Here is an 8,627-nt window from a genome sequence, read left to right as displayed (position 1 = left end):
TTTTTTTTAAGAGGCTCTCTTAAGGCCTAGGCTGGCATGGAGTTGACTGTGTACTGAGGACAACCTTCAGCTCCTTATCCTCCTGCTTCTACCTCCTCTGGTGAGACTGATAAGCCTGTGCCAGCACAGTTGGCATTTCCACGGTTCCTTGTCCCGAGGTTTTCTCCTTGCCGCCGGCGTCTCCCTCTGCTCTGATGTCCCTGTTCCCCTCTCCTCAGTCCCCCGTCCTCTGCCTGGCTTCCCATTCTGTTCCGACCTGCCTGTTCCTCCACATGCCCCAGGCTGTGAAAATCTTCCGACCTGCCATCCATGTTCCTCAGCTGCACACGATCCCCTCGCAAGCTCTTACTGTTGCGTACACAGTTTTGATTTCTAGAGCTTACGCCACTTCCTTTCTTGTTTTGGTTTTTGCTTCTCCGGCGCAATTCGTCTTGTGCTCATTGGGTCTTGAATGTGATGCTACGTACACCTCTGGAGTGTCCCTCTGGGCTCCTGCGGTCCCTGTAGGCCTGCTGCTTTTTATCCCTTGGTTTGGGATAAGTTTTTCCTTATGTTCTCATTGCCAGATGTTTCAACTAGATATTGATTCCTATATAAGGAGCGGCATCGAGGTGGCTTGACGTCCTGGGTATCTTACCTTTAGGAAACCTTACCTTCACGGCAGGCATGAAGGCGTCAGTAATCATCTCAAGCTCTTTGGGCAGTCGGCTGAGGTGGGACTGAGTTTTAGAGTTTTGTTTTAAACTCATACTAAATCACATAGTGAATATGCTTTGTGTGCAAATGAGGAATTAGAAGTCACCGTGTGTTGCTCTGCTCAACCTGGGAAGAGCGATGTGAGGACTGACTTGAAAGTTCTCTAACACTGGTAGCAAACAGGCTGATGAAGTCCAAGTCTCCACTCCACCACCACCTTGTCCCCCTGACGGCCATTAGAGCCTCGGTGGGACTTGGTGGGCTACTTCTCATAAAATGAGGGGGGTGTCTTCAGGAGGAAGGGTCACAGTGTTCTCTGGACTTTGTTAGCTTAGTACAATTCTTTGAGAATTTCTTCTCTAGGACAAGCCAAGTGAAAATGTAGATGACTCTTGTTACTCTCCTGCCTTGGGACCAAATACAAACGGGGGTTAAATGGGAACAGGCGTATTTTCCACTGTGCACATAGCATGGGATGGATTGCTTTCCTTCCTCTAGCTCTGTATTTCTGTCTACCTCTCCTTTCTCCCTTATTTCCTTGGTGTGTAGAGTGGTAAAGGTGGTTGGCATGCAAAGGGACTGAAAAAATAATAACAGTTAATGACTCAAAGTGAGGCCTAAATCTGCAAGTCACAAGGCACAGGAGCCTGTGTGGGGACTCCAGCAGGTGTTCAGCATGGCGTTTGCACACCCGTCACTCAGCTCTGCCACAGCAACAGCAGAAGTGGAGTGTCCACCCTTTCTTCAGCTTCAACTGGTGAGTGGGCTGGGCATGATGGTGCATGCCTTTAATCCCAGCACTTGGGAGGCAGAGACCTCTCTAAGATAGAGGCCAGCCTGGTCTATAGAGCGAGGTACAAGCCAGCAGGGGTTACAGGGAGACCTTGTTTGTGTATAGTATATGTGTGGGTATGTGTTGTGTGTGTGTGTGTGTGTGCAGTTGTGTGTGCAAATTTGTATGCCTGTATATGGAGGTTATAAGTCAACATTACATGTCTGTCTTGATAACACTCCACTTTATTTTTTGTGAGGGTTTCTCACTGAGCCCAGAGCTTATTTATTACTTAGACTGGCTGGCCAGTGAGCTCTGGGGATCCGTTTGTCTCTACCCAACTTTCATCCCCTGGCTCCATGGTTGTAGGTATACACCATCACACTCCGCTTTGATGTAGGTCTTGGAATCTTATCATTTGTCAAATCAAAACATAGGTCCTTATGCTTGCATGACAGGCACATTACTGACTAAGCCATCTCCCCAGACCCTGCTGTTTTAAGACAGGGTCTCTTATAGTCTAGATTGGCCTTTAATGCCATATATAGTCAAAGAAAACTTTGGACTCCTGATCCTCCCAAATGCTAGGATTATAGGCATATACTGCCATACCCTGCTTGTTAGTTGGTTTTGAGTAAGAAGGAAAATGAAAGGGTTTCATCTACTCCCTGCTCTGTGTATCATATTTATTTTCTTATTAATCTAACATGAAACTGGCTTTGTGAGTCAAAGCCCATTATTTCAGACAAGATTTGTAGTTACAGGAGATGATAAACGTTTCATACTCAGCAGGCAGCGGTGACAGGCAGCTTGTATCAAAATCACTCATATTTAGAAACACAATGTTGTTTTATTAATCCATGTTTATTCAATATTCTTGAACAAAACCCAAAATAAAGACAAAATTGGCTTATGTGATTGAATTACAACAGTTCCAGTTGCTGATTGTAACTGCAGAGAAAGGAAACTGATTGCCTTGGACGCCAGCACAGTGCCCTCTTGTGAGAGATCTTCAATGCTGCAAAGGTTTTGAATTCTAATTTGCATGACCTAATTAATTTCATTGGCCTAAAACCAAAAATATCCTTAGGCCTTGATGATAAAATATGTTTGACTTTAGAAGTAGACCCATTCCTGAGGTTTCCATCACTGACCTCTTCCTTATGCAGATTTGCTAGGGTCACCCAGTCCAAATGGGGAATCACTGTACTTCTTCAAGGCCACTGGGATGAGCGCAGCCCCATGCTTTAGAATGAGCTTGTGTAATGAGTGAGGCTCAAAATTAATTTCCTGGCTCACCTCTGAAGCTTCTATGGGTAGTTCTTCAAACAGAGATGATCTGAGGATATCTCACAGGCAGTTGTTAGTGTGGCTTAGGGATGTAAGACCTTTAGAAAATTCTAGCGTGTTTGGAAGAGTTTATGCAATAATTTCTTCAAAAATATTCATAAAAAATTCAGTGAGGAAAAGATACAAAATACCCAGTTTAAATAATTCCTACTAGAGCTAATTCTTTGAAACAATTACTTTTTACAAAATTCCAGGCTAAATGTCCTCGGGAAGCACAAGAGCCACTGAAAGGCTGGGCACAGGTTCCTCAGGAAGGAGAGAGAAACCCTAAGATGTATTTGAAGCTGGAGGCAGAGTCTCATGCCTGTAATCCCATAATTATGGAGGCTGAGGCAGGAGGATCTCAAGTTCAGGGCCAGCCTCGGCTGTACAGTGAGACCCTATTTACCACCACCACCATCACCAACAACAAAAAACACTGGGAACTGAGGTCTAGATGTTAATATAGGAGTATTAATCAGTCATGGAGGTGCATGTCTGTAATCTCAACACTTGGAATCTGAGGCTGGAGGATCGGGAATTTCAATGTCAACCTACATAGTCAGTTCTAGGTCAGCCTGGTTTACATGAGACCTTGTCTCAAAACCAAAACAAAAATAACAAACAAAACAAAGCAAAAGAACATTGTTTGCAAACAATGTAAGGAGACACTCCTGTCCTGGGTAGGGTGGCCATGTGGGAGAAAGCTGGCCAGGCGCAGAGGGTCGGGTCCTCCCACTCTGTGCTGATGCAGCGTCATCAGCAAGCCGGGATGTAGCCTGAGCTTAGGGAAGGACAGTCCTGAACCATTTCTGCCCTTTGGTGTTGTTCCTAGGTGTGCCATGCCTATGCTGCCAGCCTGCTTTACCTGAGACTCCTTCCCAGGCTGTGCTTGTGGGAAGGTGACCATGAGGGACAAGGCCATGTCCACTGGGGACAAAGAACGGATCTCTCTTCCACATAAGCAGTGGGTCCTAGTGTTGCTGGGCTGAGACACACATCCAGCACAGACATGTGGCATCTGTCTGACTATATCACTGCTCCCTGGCACAAGGAGTAGAGACCATGTAACTCTTGCTCACTGTGTCCTGGGCAGCAAGTGAAAGGCTCCTTTGTCTCCCGGTATCTGCGGGCATTGCTGAGATGACTAGTTGTGAAGAGGGCAGCTGCAGCTTCCCAGACCAGCCCCTTTAAGCAAATGGGCCTGGGAGGTGAACATCGATGCAGAAAGGCACCAGGAACAGTATAGTAACTGGAACTGTACTTGTTTTGGTTATGTGCACGCCCCTTCTACTAATGCACTTGGCAGCCTGGCTCCCTCACCTGCATGTGTGATGCTCACAACCCTCTCTGTAATGCACCTAGCAACCTCCAACCCACAACTTCATCAAGCTACGCATACATCACCTTCTGCACAGTGGAATAAGTTCCTCGTCCCCCAACAACAATCAAACAAGCAGTTTCTATTCAAATATGTATCTGGATACAAAGACTGGAAAGACTGATCCAGCTTGAACTGGTTTTGGGGACAGATAGAAAGACAAAACTGTGTCCTCAACTCAACTTTTAGGGAGAATTTATTTACCATCTTATGCCTGTGTATATTTGGGCCTGAATATGATTAAAATCAGATGCATTATGGGAAGGAACATGTGCTGTACAAAAGTGTTCTATGACCTAGTTTATCAATCACCACAGAGAACCACCCTCACCAAACTAAGGACCCCTTAGTAACCAAACTCTTTCCTTTGAACCCCATAAAAGGAAGCCCTGGGGTTGGAGAGATGGCTTAGCAGTTAAGAGCTCTGGCTGCTCTTGCAGAGGACCTGGGTTCAATTCCCAGCACCCACATGGTGGCTACGAACCGTCCTTAACTCCAGTTCCAGAGGAATCCGAAGCTGTCTTCTGACCTCTGCAGCACTGCACAACATGGGTACACTCACATACATGAAAGCAATACACTCATACACATAAAATAACAATAGTAAAAATATTTTTTAAAAAAAGGAAGCTTCAAAGAATAACCAGAGCCCTTGAGTATCACATGTGGCTACTGTTCTCTTGTGGTGTGTTCTGATCTTTTCTAAAGTACAGTTTCCTCCTTATTTTGCAAACTATGTGGGCTTTTAGCTCATTTTTTTTTTTTTTTTTTTTTTTTGAGGCAGGGTCTCCCTGTAGCCCCACTGATCTGGAATTCAATATGTAGACTGATACATAGACCAGGCTGTCCACAATCTCCCAGAGATTGCCTGTCTTCCCCCCGACCCCCACAAGTGTTGGGTCTAAAGTTGTGTATTACCTCACCCAGACCTGGCTTTATTTTTTGAGACAGAGTCTCACTATGTAACCCTGGCTAGCCAGCTGCTATGTAGACCAGGTTGGCCTCAAACTCATAGAGATTCTGCTGCTGCTGCCTCCAAGTGCTGGATTTTATTCCATTCATAAAATGCCCAGACCCTGGAAACCTCTGGTCCAGAAAGTGATCTGTCACAGATAACACTCACTGCAGGGTTCGTGGTTTGTTTTTTAAACTCTACTATTGTGAGTGCCCAGAACATAAAAGTTATTAAAAAATGCCTATTGACTCAGCAAATGGATTCCTAGGGGAGTTAGTAAGTGCATCCATCTGGTTATGCTCTGCTAAAGTTTGAAAAACCCATGTGCCTTCAGAGTCTCTGTTCTAATGTTAATTAAGGTGAAGACATAAGAGAGACATAAAGGGAGATTCCATGATTGTTCACGCTCTGGAGGCGCACAGTAGAGCATAGCCAGTTAGCAAAAGCTCCCTGCTTAGTGGGACGCACCATGACAGTCACCAGGTTGCCACTTGACAGACAGAGGAAGGGTGTGAGCAGTTCACTTCAGGAAGGGTGGGGGCATGAGAGGAAGCCACAGGGGAGCTGGAGGGTTGGGGGTTTGCTGAGTCGCCACCCTGTGAGGGAGGGTGGGGGCATTTCCCTCAGTTCCAGGGAAGGGTCCTGAGACTGATGGATGCAGCTCGCCAGTAACGGGTCACAGCTGGGATGTCCGGGGTGGGTAGGCACAGGAGAGGGAGGCGTGAACCCTAGGAGGGACCACTGCAACATTTCAGTTTTCAAAAACAAATTGTAGAGTCAGGCGTGGTGGTGCACACCTTGAATCCCAGGGGGAGCTCTGGGAGATTGAGGGTAGCCTGGTCTACATAGTGAGCTCCAGGCCAGCTGGAGCTACACAGACTCCCTGTCTCACAAACGAACCCCAGCAAATTGTCAGTGACTAAGGTCAGGCGAAGTGGAAGCACTGTTTTGTCATTGTTCTGAGGTTTTTAACAGGATTGAACTTGGGGTTTCATGCATGCAAAGCAAGTGTTCTACCACTGTGCTACAGTCCAGGGAAGACACCTTTTCAAGCATGTATAAGAGCAGAGGACCAGGATGCCAGGCAACTGAAGAGCTGCCTATGGCACAGGTGCCTACAAGGCCAAGCCTCAGCTCTGAAAGGCTTGGAGCTTCTAGCTGGGTTCTGGGTTGGGGAGGAAGAAGGTAAAGAGCTGGAGAAAGGGATGAGGTGGACTGTAGGGGCCCAAGAAGAGGAAGCTGGACTTGCTGCATCCAGGGCTTCAGAGCGTTTCCACACTGAAATGTCTGTGAACACAGAGGCTGGGAACTGGGGGACGAGGCCAAGCAGGACAAGATACAGCTGGAGAAAGGCTGGTAGGAGAGAACTGCAAGGCCTGAGAGACCTGCAAGGTAGCGTCCATGTAAGAATGTGGGTTTTTAACATGGTCTACATCTTCACCGAATCTCAGCCATGCTAAATGTACTGGTATAAAATTGAATTTCTCACATTCTAAATTGTCAAAGACCATCACAATGTCATGAGATCCTTTGGAAGTGGGTTTCCATTTTCCCTGGACTCTAATTGCTCAGGCAAAAATCTATGCAGTCAATTTTAAACTCCAGTGCAGGCTATGAGGAGCACTCCCAAGAACTCACGGTGATGCTGGTCTGCAGAGCTCAGAGCAGCAAGCATGCTCTAAAATATTTTTTTCTTTCCTGAAGCACATGGGTGAAGTGCTCTTTACCTTAATTAAGAAGCAAGTAATGATTCTCAGAGAGTATTAAGTGATGCAAACTAGAGGGCTCACAAGATAAAAAATAATGAGAATAAAGGGCAGACATCTTCTCAGTGTCCTTATCGTCGAAAGGCAGCTCATATGAAATGTCAAATATTGGAAATGAGAGGAAAACCTTCAAATTACCGCAGGTGACATTTGCCAAACCTCTTGTGTTGCTGCTCCTTTTAAGCAACAGATTATCACCAGGTTTGGTGACACACACCTTTAATCCAAGCACTCAGAGGTGGAAGCAGGAGGTTCAGGAGTTCATCGCCCTTGGCTCCATAGTAAATTTGAGGTCAGCCTTGGCTATGTGAGACCCTCCTTTAAAAAAGATTATTTTTTGCTCAAGTAGTTTAGTTCTATAGAATGTTGAACAGAAATGTCAGGGCATTCCATGGGCCTTTCTCACTTACCCACAGTATCCTATTGGCATGAGACCATGACAGCTGATGAATCAATCCAGCATTGTAGCATCGTACAGAGCAGTTTCACCACCCTAAATCCCCTCAGTGCACCCCCCATCTGTCTCTCTCCCTGCCCTGAACCCTGGCAACCACCTCTCTCATCACTACCTCCACAGCACTGTCTTTCTCAGAGCGTTGTTGGTGGAAATCATACAGTGTGCAGTCTTCTGTTTAGTTATAGGCACTTAGATTTGCCTTTGTATAGCTCTGTAGTTTTCTTCTTTGTAGGAGTGACTAAGATCCTGCCATCCGGATGGACCACTGTTTACCTGCTGACCTACTGAAGGACATATTGGTTGCTTCCGAGACTGTCATTTTTGAGCAAAGCTGCTGTTAAGTGCCACGTGCAGGTTTTGTTTTGGTAGCTAGGGAAGGGTGTGGGTTAGGGATAGAATCAGCATCATTGATAGTACAGACCCACTTGTGTGAAGGTCAAAGCTGTTTAATGGCTGGAACTTTGTCTCTGTGCTTAGGATGCATGCCTGTGAAACACGTTGGGGTGAGGTTAGCATAGGAATTGACGTTTCTACAGGCAAAAATTCCTGATTACCAGTTTCCAGAGCTTGGGGTTCTCCTGGTTGATGCCCTGTTTCAGGACTTCGACCTAAGCTGGCTGCTCTAGGTCAGTCATCTCTGGGTACAAACTCTAGAACAGATTATCCAGTAACCACCGGAAAATCTGATGGATTTTAAATTGAGACTCTTGGTAATGCTTTGAACTTATGATTCTAAGTTTTCAGAGCTGCCTGTCAGAAAGAAACTGGCCTCTTGTTAGACATGCTGTTGCCACTTACTGGGTCTGGGGACTCTCCTTGTTTCCTCGTATTTCCTTCGTAGATGGTCTCTATGGGCAGACAGCGAATTTCTTCCTTTCTTCCCCCCAATCTATACACCTGTGTTTCTTGTTCTGTTCTTCCTGAATTAGCTAGGACTTCACTGTGTAGGACAGGGCATGGGGCAGTGTTTGTGGATGTGCTTTCCTTCTGGCTCATCTTAGTGGGAAGACCATTTTGGAGTGGGAGTCTCTCATAACGAAACAGGACACTAGCTGCAGGCTTCTGCAGGTCTTCACATTCCCTTCTGGTCCTACCTTGCTGAAAGTTTTTTTTTTTTTTTGGTCCTTATTACTAATGAGCATTGGATTCTGCAGGGCAAGTACTTTATGGAGTGGGGTATCTTTCCAGCCCAATTTGAAGGCCTTATTTAGGGATCATGGAATTAAATATACGCACTTGTAAAGTTGGGGTTCTTTTTATAGTTACTTGTG

The sequence above is a fragment of the Nannospalax galili genome, unplaced genomic scaffold (genome assembly GCF_000622305.1).
Source record: "Nannospalax galili isolate Female #2095 unplaced genomic scaffold, S.galili_v1.0 scaffold134, whole genome shotgun sequence".
NCBI lineage: Eukaryota > Metazoa > Chordata > Mammalia > Rodentia > Spalacidae > Nannospalax > Nannospalax galili.
The sequence above is the reverse complement of the archived record's forward strand: the minus strand, read 5'-3'. Positions refer to the sequence as shown.